The sequence below is a fragment of the Martes martes genome, assembly GCF_963455335.1.
Source record: "Martes martes genome assembly, chromosome: 16".
In the NCBI taxonomy this organism is placed as follows: Eukaryota; Metazoa; Chordata; class Mammalia; order Carnivora; family Mustelidae; genus Martes; species Martes martes.
In genome coordinates, this window is record NC_137904.1 from 34682335 (window position 1) to 34695656 (window position 13322).

A 13322-nucleotide genomic window follows, 5' to 3' on the forward strand; every position below is an offset into this window, starting at 1 on the left:
CTGAGACTGCATTTGTTAAGCCAGACCTCAAAAAGGCAGCAATGTGAGATGGGAGCCATAAAGACGAGGAGGTTTGAGAAATTACAACTGAGAAGTAGGTATCATTTCAAGAAGGAAATGTACTTACATTTTGCTGCAAGTAAAATGCCTGTCTTTAAAGGGCAGCTTCTGAAACAAAGAGGGAAAAAAAGTGTGTTAAAAAAAAAAGGTAAAGTAACCCATTCCAATTGAAAAAAGGCATTGGATTGCCTTTCAAGGTACATCTGCTGACTGAAAACATGAGGAGCCTGGAGCTGAAAATAGTGTAATTGGGAGAAGTAGCCCACAGAGCAAACATGGAAGTCTACTGCCATATCTCACCGCATGCTCAGCTCCCTGTCCCCAGAACATCCTAGAATTTCGAGAGCCCTTGACACTCACTTTGTCTCCCATGCCTGGCCCTGGGGAGAGAGAAAGAGGAGGGGTCTAGTTACCTCGTTCAATGGCTTAGACTCAGTATTCTCTTGCTTCTGGTTCATACTGACATTGCACCTCATTCTCATAGGCCCCGATCTGACACATTGTTCCACTAAATTAAACTCCTCCTAAAAATTATGATCTTCTTGATTCATGCTTATTTGGGTAAGTGGGCAAGTTTTCTTTTCCAAGAAGTAAAGAGCTTTTCTGAGGAGTATTGGGATTGGGGGCTTGAAATCAATGCCAGGTTTTTTCTTGTTCAAGACGGCAGTAAAAGAAGACACAATTAGACTGTGCCTATGCTGGGAAGGAGTGTGCCAATTGTGCGGTCTATCTGTTCAGTGTGGCCACCTACCTGACAATTCAGCTTGCTTGCAGATCCTTTTCTGAGGGGGATTGGGGGGATATATTGTGGGTATATATATCCAAAGGGGTCCTTTTCAGGGTAGTAGATTTAATTGGAAATGGCAAATAAGTCCCTATGATTGATATGAACAACTTGCATGCTGAGATTCACATGATTCCAGGTCATCTCTATGACTGAACATTCAAGTCATGGGGTCCTCAGACCTACAGAAAGACCCTGTCATGCCACCCACATGGATCTGGATGAGTCAGATTAGTCACCTCGGTGAGCAGTATTCTTCCAAGCTATACCATTTTTTCGTAATAGTGTGACTTTGGCAAATTGACTCAATGCTCTAGGATTGATAGAAATAATAATGAGTTGTTTTAAGAGTTAAATAAGATAATACATGTAAAATAGTAACATAAGGCTGGCCTATCTAGTGTTTTACTGTGATTGTTATTACCAGAAGGCCGATTTGGAAAGCCAGATCAAGAAGATACAGTAAGTCTATGAAACTGGAGCTAGAAGGGTGGCTATGGAGAGAGTTCCGCTTGTGTGAGATGTGTCCTCTCTTGGCAATCTGTGCTGTACCATTGTCCCAAATCTCCCTCCCAGACTGCCTCCCTCCACTCTTCATTTCTCCAACTGCTGAGTACAATTCTAGTTAGATCAACATCCACACTGGAATATCCCTAAATGTTTTGGCGAACCACCTAACTCCTCATTTCCTATCCATGGATATGGTTGGGGGTGAGGTTCCTAATTGACAAATTGTTAAATTATTGAACTACTCGGCCCAGAAAGAATTGGCATAATTCTTATTTCACAGTAGGTGCTTGATGCGTTTTTACTGAGTTGACATTTTTGAATGGCTCCTATGGTATAATTCAACAAGATATTCTATGTGTCACTTCCTGGAATGAGTTAGGGACACTGCTCGGACATATAATATCCACCCCCACCTTCCCTCCAAACCAAAAAGTATACTGAAAATTCTTCTGAAATTGTGTGCCCTTCAGTTCCTTTGAGGAACTTGTTGCCAGGAAACAAATTTAGACAGCTCTCACCTGCTGAGAAAAGTTTTTACTACTGCTTCAGATAACAGGTTCTTCCTTAGCCACGAAAGTACTAACAAAGAAAACGGTCTGTTACTTCATGGATTCATTGGACAAGAGCTCTTCATTTGGGCAACAATTTCACAGCAATATCATTGATTACTTTGAAAACTATTCAGAGCTGTCCTTGAGACTACATTATAAACTCACCTAATGCAATGTACTGATCATTTTTCTTAGGGTACAAAATAAATAAAGCAATCACGAACAGCGTGGGTGGTAGTGAGGTTTTACAGACCACAGAGAAACATAAAAGCTTGCTTTAGCTTTTCCAAGCTTATCTCCACATTTGAGAAAGAAAAACCTGAATTTTTCAAGAACAAAGAGATCCCTCAAAATTATTAATTAATTCATTTGCTAAATGTGTATTCGGTCCCTGGTTATGTATAGCATACTGTGCTAGGCTTGAAGACTACATTGCCTGCTATCATAAAAATGCTTGTTTGATAGGGGAGAGAGCTAGACATTTTGGAGGGATTGCACGGTGATGTAATACAAAATTACAGGGTGGTCAGTGAGGAGGGTAGGTGGTCTTTGATGATCCAGTCTAGAAAGAGAAATCAGGGAAGTCTAATTGGGGGAATGTTGGGATAGTATCTGAAGAAAAATTCCTATTTAATAAAATTGACTGTTAACATTGCTGAGTCTTAATGTGTCAGGAACTGTCCTATGTGTTTCTGATTCACCTGTTACTCCTAATACTCCTAATGCTGGATCTCCTCTTCACTTTGATCAACTATTCTTTAAAACCTGAGACTATGTGCTATAGGCACAGGGATCTGATGTTGACTTTGAGAGCCTCTGCCCATGGCTCCCACTCTGGAGGTGGAGGCAATGGTGTCAGATGGCCATGAGTTGGGAGTCTCGGTTCTTCCACTGACTTCCAGTGTGACATGCAGTCAGTTATTGAATGTTGTGCTTTTTATGCTTATGAAAGCACACATACAAACACCAGCTTTTGGTATATCTCAATCCCTTTGTCTATAAAATGCAAGAAAGAGTAGCACCTGCAACTCCTCTGAGACTGTCTTGCTTTTTGGAAGAATATGCATATAAAGTACTTGGCAGAGACTTTGTCCATTTTAAGTGTTTCACATATATTAGTTATAATTATCTTGATTGAGTCCAAACTGAAAAACCACTTTACCAAGAACTGCAATTTCCATTTGGATCAAAATATTCTGCACTAGTTCCTTAAATGGTTACAAGGTAATATCATTTCCAAATTCTTCTGTGTCTGACTTAAAGTAGACTCCTCTTTAAAAAGTCACAGTTGGTTGTTTTACATGATTCTTTTTTTTTTTTTTTTTAAGGTTTATTTGAGAGAGAGAGAGAGAGATAGCATGGTGGGGAGGGGTGGAGGGAGAGAGTAAACCTCAAGCCAACTCCCCACTGAGCTGAGAGATTGATGCGGGCTTGATCTCACAACCTGAGATCATGACCTGAGCCAAAATCAAGAGTTGGATGCTTTACCAACTAAGCCGCCTAGGTGCCCTGTTTTTCTGATTCTTCATAATTTCACTCAAAGTAGTTTTTAAAATTTTTTCCCACTAGACTTTTAAAAATTTTGTAAACATTTCTATTTCACTTACGGTATTGGAGTTCCACTGTTTTTTGATTTTTTTCTGTTTCTGGTCTTGACTCTGCCTTTGCCAAGACCTCAGCAAACCCTTCCATAGGCTTGCCATATTTACTTACAATGGCTTCTTGTGTTTTGATTTTTCCTAGTTTTTTAACAGTTAAAAAATTTAAAGCAGCAATTTTTTTAATAGAAAGTTGGAAAATACATAAGATTAGTAAAATGAAGGGAAAGAGTTCATAACCTCACATATTTATTCTGAAGTACGTAAAGAAGGGAACATCTTGCCTGACTCTCCAGCCCCATTTCCCAGAGATAATTACTGTCAGTAGTGTGTGAGGGTATCATTCTCAACTGTTTTTTATGCTTACGAAAGCAAGCATACATACATACATAAACCTTTATACCTATACACATATGTTGTTAAAATGTTTTCAACAAAAACAAGGTCAGGCTGTGTAATTCTTTATGCTATGCTTTTTGTTCTCTTACTAGTATTTTTGTGGAGCTACATTCCAAGTTGGTATACATAGATCTCATTTTTTTGCGTGGCTAAATTTATGGACATGCCCTAATTTATTTAACCAATCCCATATTGACTGATGAACACCTAGGTTTCTTGTGATTTTTGCTGTGACAATGAGCTTGGAATGAGAAAACGTTTTGAACATTAGTTTTTAGACTTATGCTCTTATACTGTAGGGTAGTTCTTAGAATTGTGAATACTTTATAATAGGGTATGTGCAGTTTGATATTAGATGCAGAGTCCCAGATTACTCTTCAAGAAGGTTGAACCTACTCACCCTGTTGCAACAATAAGATGTTATCCTGCATATGTGTTTTTCACTTTGCACTCATAATTTCTATTTCTTTGAGTTTTTCTTCTCCAAGTGATAATTCTTCCATCTGAGCTTCAAGATACTTAATTCCATTTTCAGCAAAGTTTTTGAGTTCCAAGAACTCTTTTTTTCAGATTGCTCCTTTATAATAACTTCCCTAGTGTCCCCAGGATTTTACGTAACTTTCTCTTAGCATTCTTTTTATTTTTTCCTTTAGGGATACCTCACAGAGAGCTATCTATTCTGATTATGTTGTTCTTTGCCCCTTCAAATGCTGAGTCACTTTTAATGCTTTGAGCATTTTCTCTCCCCATGAGATCTGTTATATGTCAGCACACACCCAGGCCTCCTGTCCCATAAGGGAGGAGGGCCCTCAGCACGTATGCAGGTCATCTGTGGGGGTCTCCTAAGTAGTAGTAGCTTTGCAAGTGGTAGCAGGTAAAGGAAGAATCTTTTCTTGGTTAATGGGCTGGTAGGTTAGCACCCCTCAACTGAGTAGTATAGGGAGGTCTCCGAGTTCTTAGGATCCTCCTGCCAAATGTAAAGTATGAGTTATCTTCAAGGGGCGCCTGGGTGGCTCAATTGATTGGGCATCTGCCTTTGGCTCGGATCATGATCCTGGGGTCCTGGGATCAAGCCCTGTGTCGGGCTCCCTGCTCAGAGGGGAGTCTGCTTGTCCCTCTCCCTCTAATCCTCACCCCTGCTCATGCTCTTACTCTCTCTCTCTCTCTCATGAATAAAAAAAGAGTTCTTTTCAAGTTATATTCAATTGATGTAATCTTTGGTTATGGTCTTCCCAGTAACGAAATATAAAACAACAAATCAAAAAATGGCTCCTAAACAATAAAGAAATTTCGATATTGAAGCCAAGCTGACATGTCAAACCAAGTGTATACTCTCCTCTTTAGGATAAGGACACTGAGAGACTCATATAAACATAGCACTGGCAGAAAGCATGCCAATAATATTATGAACCGTAGTCTGTCTTACATATGGGCATATTTTGGCAAAATAATTATATTACACAAACTATTCAAATAATGTGTGTTAATTATCAATAGCAGTAAAGTAGGTGGTCCTTTTTTTAGCCAACCAATGTACTTGTTTATCAAGTACATATCAGATATTTAAAATGTCTTCTAGGTATTAGATAAAAAACACTGACAAAACATAGTGATTATTTTATCACCACGGCATTTGCAGTTTTTCTGTTGCATGAAAGACCTATCAGAAAATGATTCTCCAATTATAGTGACATATGGTAACTACTATAATAGAGCTTGGCCTGGGGTACTACATAAGCAAAGGAGATTCTTTCTAAATCAGATTAAGGCAGATTTTTCCAAAGAAGGGTCAAAATGGGTATATGAAAAAAGAAGTTAAATGTTCAAGTAAGTTTGGAAAACACTGTGTTAAAGATAGTTGAGTAGGTCTTTCTGCTGGAGTTCAGCATTTATTTCAAATTCCAGGGAGTGGTAATGTCTCAAGTGTATGGGGCTGAAGAACCTTTCTTAGAAGCATTCTAAGGGACACACTTGGGGAACAATGGCCTCGGTGATCCAAGGGAGCTCTTCTAGAGGAGGAGTGTCAGATCTGAGGCTCCAAAATGAGCAGGTGCAAGCCAGAGGAGGCAGGAAAGGTCACTCTCAGCAGAAGAACAGCCTGTACAAAGGCACAGGGAGAGGGCATGGACCATAGTGATCCTAAGTAGCCCAAAATAGTGATGCTAAAGAATTTCACGAGACAAAAGTACAGAGATAAACAAGAGTCAGTCAAATCACTCCATCCAGGTAAAGGCTGAACTTTACCCTGAAAGCAAGAAAGGTAGTTAAAGGTTCTGACACAGGGGAGAAGTATAATGGATCTGCTTTGTTGAAAACCGTCACCCTGGTAGCAGCAGAGCTGCACGCTGCAGTGAAGTCAGCCTGGAGGAAGGAAGAATGGGCAGGGGGAGTTCTGGATTCACCAGTGTCAGTGTTGAGGGAATGAGCTAGGTAGGCCCTTCTGTTTCCCAGAATATATTCCTCAGTTTGCAAATGCAATGCTGGCCTAGACCTTGAGTAGACGGTGTGGGAGTTACATTCTGATATAGAAGGAAGTGAGGGGGACTGAATTCCTAAGTGAGAGGAGGGCACCCTGTGGAACAGCATGGGACGGGGCCGAGGAGGGTACTGATCTCTTCCTGAAAAAAGAACAGTGAGAAATTCCTACCGGCTGGAAGATGGAGGGCCTGGAATGACAGGGGTGCTTACTAGGCAGTCCTAAACTAGTTACTGTTCTGCAGTGGTAATAGACTCCTCCATTGTCCCACAGTCTTCAAATGGGACCCCAAGCTGGATGTGGCTGTGAGAATGTCCTCTCCTGGGGTCTGGCAGATATTCACAGCATGGGGCTTATGTCACTGTCCTCACTTTGTCACCTTCTACCCTTTCTTCTTATATTTTCCTTTTTTATTCCCCTCTTCTTTTACCACATCCTATAGCAAAATCTTTCACTCTTTGAGGTTAATTTCTTTGACTGGAATTACCAGTAAACTTAATTTTTCTGGGGGCTGCTGGATTCCTGAAGTGCAGGAGGCTAGAACGTTCAGGCTGGACTGCATAAAGATCAGCAGAGATCTCTCACCTGGTATCGCTCTTTACAGATGAGTAAACCGAGATCTGGAGGGCTGCAGTGCTTTGTTTTAGGAACACAGCTTATTTACATCTTTTGGCTTCTGATTCTGCCTTTTCTAGCAGAGCATACTGCCTAGGAAGTCACCTCTTTCTGATTAGCTGATACTAGTCTCTAGAAAGGTCCCTGATTTCTGCATTAGTGGCTTCAAGGTAATAACCCTGCCAGAATAAAAAAGCAGAATACAAGCTACTTCACTATGGGTTCACTCCAAGAATGTCAAAATTCCAGTTACACTCAGATCCTTCCTCTACGACATCTTTAAAATATTATCTGGCTTGGGATATTTTCTACTTCTAAACACTTCTCAAATTTTGATCATCCGTCAGCTGACAATATAGGCTCATAGAGCCCTTTCATGTCTCCTAGGCTACTGTCCAAACTCTACAATTAAATAATGAATTTCTAAGGATTAATTATTCACATGTCAAAGAGATGATTTTTGGTGAGGAATGAGGTATCTTTCAAATCTGCTGTAGAGAATATGAAAGTTGATCAATGGCCAGTGTTTACATATCTAGCCATCAATTTTAATGAAACATTTCTTTTGAAGTCACAAAAAATCATGAAGTCCACATACCTAAAATCTAAAAATTATATTGAAGTTTTTTTTATAAAAGTGACCTCAATTGATATTGATCTAAAACTCTTCCAACAGGAGAGCCATGGCTCAAATTCCTGTGAACCGCAGCACGAACCGGAGCACAAACCGGTTCTTATCCTCTGCAGTGTCTAGCTGAATATTCAACACATGGTGGCTCTTCAGTACTTAGTGGCTGAAGGACCAAACCTCCAGGCTTTCCCCACCAACAAAAACCTGTCTGGCCAGCAGCCTCTCTCACCCACACTGCCTCTATCACACATACCTGTGCCCGGGACAAGTTCCGTAGTTTGTGGGGCTCAGTGCAAGCATGAAAAGGTGGGGGTCTTCATTTTAAAACGACCAAGACCTTCAAGACAGTGATGACAGGGCTCTAAACTACACATAGTGCTCTGTGCTACTATGGCAGGTGTCTGCCCATGGAGCTGGCCCTGTGTGGGCCCGGCCAGCTTCTCAGCTTTCTGATTCTTTCAGGCCTGGTAATTGCACCTCCTGGGCCAAGTGAAAACCCATGCTTAAGCTTCCTTAGCCTCTTCTTTCCTGTCTCAATCAGACCCTCTCTCTTGGGTCCATGCCCTTCTATCTTCCCTATCTTGTCCCCTTCCTGGTGCTTTCTGGACCCCTACTAAGGTGAGAAAGCTCACTGCTGTCTTTGCCTTCTCACTCCACCTACTCACCTGAGTGTAAACGAGGCTCTTCTACCTCCACACTTGCCACTGTTGTTTCAACTTTCAAAGTAAAATTCCAACTGCTCTTGAGCCCTAATGGCTCTTCCAGACCATGGGCTATGTTGTTCTTGCTCCACAGAATTGCTAGCACCCTATTTTCCCATCTTATCCCCTACCTCAGCTGCTCCCCATGTCTCATGTCTGCCTCCTTTGGACTCCAACGTGGGGCCCTCAGCTTTTCCTTGCCTCCCACCTTTCTTGGTATCTGTAATGTGTGCAAGCATGACCCATCGGGCTCCCTGACCTCAGTCCAGTGACTTCCACAAGGCTGCTTGCTGATCTTACCACTCACTGGCATATCTCAAACCTCAGTATTACCTGGAACTATTTCACTAATAAGATGCATATTCTCATCACTGGACAACTTGAAAAATATAGAAAAAAAAAAAAAAGCAAAAACAAACAAGTAACATCAAAGCCAATCAACCAAATAAAAAACAACCACAGTTCTATCATTGAAAGGCATCCACTGTTAGAATTTCAGAAACCCTCCAACATCAGTCTTTTTTCTACGCATAGAAAACTGAAAACATAAGAGTTGTGATGAGTCTTGTCACAAAAATAAGGGATATTGCTCTCATATGGGGTATCAGATTAGGACTGTTTATTAGGAAGGGCTATTTAAGTTGAAATCTGGAAGCTGGGATGGAGCAGCTTACTGAGGAGAAAATGGAAGGTCATTGCAGGCAAGGTCACAGCTGATACAAAGGTCCTGAAGAAGGAAAGAGCAAGTCTTGTTTCAGGACCTAAAAGAAAGCCAGTGAATAAGAACAGGGTGAGATGAATTACCTGAGTGCAAATCCCAAATTATTTACTTCAGCCTCAATTTTTTTCTCTGTAAACCAGAGCTGATATTTGCCTTCCCCTAGGATTGCTGGAAAGACTGAATGTGTTCCTCTCTGGAAAACACCTAAAATAGCACCGGCACATAGTAAAGCTTTCTTAAAAGAAGAATACTGTAGACAGACTAGTCAATGTGGAGAAGGAGAAATGTCTCTTCTGCTCCCACCACATTCTCCTAGAGGAACTTCTATACTCACAGCCATGAGTGACAGATACCAGAGTAAACACATCTAGTTTCTTTCACTCCCTTTCTTCTCTGACCAGGAAGAGGTTGACTTCTTAGACCACGGGAAGCTAGATGTCCACCAGGCTGTGCTTCCATACTGGGCCAAGGCTCGTGTGTGAACAGAGTTCCGGTCCCTCTGTGAATGCTGCAAGGCAGGTGTGTGCTCTCTCAGGTCCAGCTGTGACGGGACAGGTGAATTATGTGAATCTGACACTGGGCACCAGTTGCTTCAGTTCAGTGGAGGGTAGTGGGAAGCCATGGTTTGGCTTCTCCAGTGAAGCTTCCTACTTGTCCTACATTTAGATGTATTAGACATTCCCCCGCTCTCAATGAAGTTGATACTTGGATACTTATTTGGTGAGGAAGAGGAAGTGAAGGGCTAGAATCCTGATGTCTAGCACATTAGTGCACTATCTAGAAACCTTCAGATTAAATACAAACATCTGGAGAGCAAAGGACTTAGATATGAGACCACAGATCTTGGAACAGCTATTGTGATGACGGGCTTTCACATGAATGGGCAGTGTCAGCCATGGTTTCTGACTTGTTTTGGTGGCATTGGCTTGCAGTAAATTGTTGCTGAGGCCAATAATGGATGATCTGGACTTAAAGTAGAAAAAAAAATTAACATAACATAACATAACATAAACATAATGCCAGCTAGATTCCACCCAGGGTAGAGACAATGACAGAGTGAGTGCTCTGGCCTTCAGGTTTAGTGCCAGCCACGGGGGACTCTGCTCAGTTGATTGAACTTAGGATCCTTTTTATCTTGTTTGGAATTGCACAGGCCCAAGGGGGGCTGTGGAAAGACTGGTTTCCTGATTCATGTAGCTTGCCCACAGCCTCCTGGGGTGCCCTACCAATGGTCTCAAATTGGCTTCTTTTCCATAAAGCTTACATCTTAAATAAGACCTACTTTCTTAAATTCGTATCTGATTATGACATGGATTTAAAAGACCCAGGTGCAAATGATGACTAAAGAGGAGTGTGGCCCCCAGTTCATTTCTTCAGGCATCTGGCTAGGAAGTTTATATAAAAGGCTGTTTTCTTGAACTCTCTGTGTCTGGGACAGATGAGGTGTAAGGAAGAATGGAATTGGGTTAAAGTACAGGCTCTGCTCTTGCATTCAGAACACAAGCTGTTGGAAATGAAAGAAAGTGAAAAAAGATGCTATGACTGAGTGAAAGTAAAAGAGTTATTTCTTTAGGGGAAATACAGATTTTAGAGGCTAGGTTGGACAGACACGAACCTAAAACATTTTAAATGCTCTTAAAGTTGGGAGTCAGAAAAGAGGCATGAATGAGGTTTTAAATATCCCACAAAAAATTAAAGAAAGAGAACAAAGGAGACTAATGCCCCAGAGGAAGCCCAGATGTGGGGGACCATTAGAAGCTTCTTGAATGGAAGGATAGGAGAGTCATGCTGGGTGCTGTTAAACACGCCATCTGCACAGGACTACGAGGGATGACTAGGAATCTCAGGATGGAATCCTGCAGTGATAATTTCACTTCAGTAGCACCAAAGTAACACAGTTGTTGAAGCAGGTGCAGTGGGTTGCCATCAGAAATAGAGCACATCCATCCTAACAGATGGTTCAGGAAGAAGGATAGAGCCAGCCTTAAGTGCACTATGCCCTGACCCCCAAGGGAACATCTGGCAATGTCTGGAGGTATTTTTTGATGATCATGATCTGAGGAGGGGGAGTTACTGGCCACTAAACATCTTACAATACACAGAAAAGTCCCCATAACAAAGAAATACCCCAGTGGAAGTGTCAGTAGTGCCAAGCCTGAGAAACTGCCTTAAGGAAAGCCAGGCTAGGCTAACAGCATTTGGATCTGGATGCTGTCCGATGTTGGGCCGAAGGGAAGAATTATCCAACTTGGAGAACTAGCCATGAACAAGATTTATTTGAACTATGGCTATTTTGGAAGCTTCTGAAATTGCTGACTTCACATCTCTTACTAAGGAGGATCTCAAAGGACAAAATCTATAGTATCATCATGAAGAAAACAAATGAACGGGGCTGAAGGCGAAGAGAAAGAGAATGGCAGGAAGGCACTATGATCCAGCCAAGGGTATTAGCACCACATATGGAAAAGGTAGGGAGCCAAGTTAGGAAGCATATTACACTTTTAAAAACAGCTGAGTTTGTTTGAAAAGAGTGGGGAAAGAGAAAGGCAAATGAAACACTAGACGCATTTGCTACTGCAAGAGGGATAGGGTGACACAGATGAATGTTCTTGTTACCAATGAAGTAGCAGAATTCACTCAGAGTCTGGAGGTTTAAAAATTAAGGAAAGGCAAGTTTTGGGGGAAGAGCACATGGTAAAAGATGTCCTTCCCCCTTGAGTACGCAAGCAGCAGTCCACTGTCAAGACTCAGGGAATCTGTTGAGGACAAGTGTCTAGTAAGAGAAATACGCAAGTTAGAAAGATGGATCATTCATAGATAGATCCACAGCAGTGGTTTTCAAACTCGGCGTGCATTAGAATCAATCTGGAGGGCTTATCAAACCCAGATTTCCGTGTTTGATCTCCCAGATCCCAGAGATGCTGATCCAAAAGACTTGGGTGGAGCTTGGGAATCTGCATTTCTAACAAGCTCCCAGGTATGCACCCATGCTGCCACGTTTAGGGAACTGATGGTGTACAGAATTCCAGTGTAAGAAGCAAAGACAGTAGACACTGCTCCCTGGGATTCTGCAAGAGATGGAGACATACAAAAAGCAGAGCAAGATGCTTTTGCATCCTGGGGAAGGCACAGCCCTTGTTTAAACAGGTGCCCCTCCCTCTTGAACATCTTGTTCCAAGAGGGAGAAGAAGCTAAGTCATTCTAAAGAGTCACCAGGATTCAGCGCTAGGGAGAGGGGCTAAGTGTGGAGCTCAAACATGGACTGAAAATTAAAAGGATATACAGCATAGAACAGAGACACAAGAAGACCTACAGATGAAGGCCACCAACGAAATTTCTTAATTTTTGAGTATAGGAGTGTCTCAAATGGCAGTCTCTGAGAAAGGAAACAGTACATAGGCAGATTTCCTTCTACCACCTTGCCTCCAAGGATACAGGAAGCACGGTGTTACAAAGAATTTCTTCCCATCTCTTGGCCCAAAATTTCTATGCTCAACTGTTGATGCTCCCAGGTCATGAATTCTAGATGGGCATTCTTAGAAAGCTGAAGCCAAGAACATTTTCTTTTTTCTCCAAATTTTTCTGTGAACCCCTCTCCCCAGACAATATTTAGCATTCTGCTATGATCCGTGACTGATAACCTCAAGCTGGGTCCAATATTTTGTATCCCGTCTGCCTCTGTTGTTCTCTGTGCATATTTTCTTTCTGCAGGAAGAGGGATCAAGTAATCAGATTCAGGCATCAAACTCCTTCCTAAGCTTCTCTAACCAGTAAGAGATGTTTCAATTAAACCATGATGCATCTGTCTACTAAGAGACTATCATGTAACCATCAAAACCCCCCCTGGCTTTACGAAGAGTTGTAATTACATCAAGGAAGTACTTATGGTATAATGGTAAATGAAAATATAGTAAGAAAATTGAATATATAATATCACAATTACATGAACACACAAAAGCAAGTAACATACTATTATTCACTGATGAAACTATAGGTGGAACTACATCAGAATGCATACTGAAGTCATTCCTAAGTGGTAGGATTTTTCTTCAAAGTTTCTCATTATTCATTATTCTCATTATTCTCATTATTCATATAATGAAATAATAAACTGTATCAATTTTAAGCATTTTAATGCCAGTACTAGCATTAAAAAGGCATAGGGAACTTTAATTTTTTAAAAAAATTTTTATTTATTTGAGAGAGAGAGAGAAAGAGGGCTCGGGGGAGCACAAGTGGGAGAGTGGGAGGGGCAGAAGGAAAGGGAAGCAGACTC

The 13322-nt window shown here is 41.4% G+C and overlaps 1 protein-coding gene across 1 annotated transcript in view; it reads right to left on the reverse strand.

The window, feature by feature from the left end:
* ANKFN1 (ankyrin repeat and fibronectin type III domain containing 1) overlaps positions 1-13322 on the reverse strand; it is a gene marked incomplete at its 3' end in the record, with an annotated part of 408951 nt that overhangs the window by 250984 nt on the left and 144645 nt on the right. Inside the window, exon 2 of the mRNA XM_080827400.1 lies at positions 128-168. The remainder of the gene's footprint in view (positions 1-127; positions 169-13322) is intronic.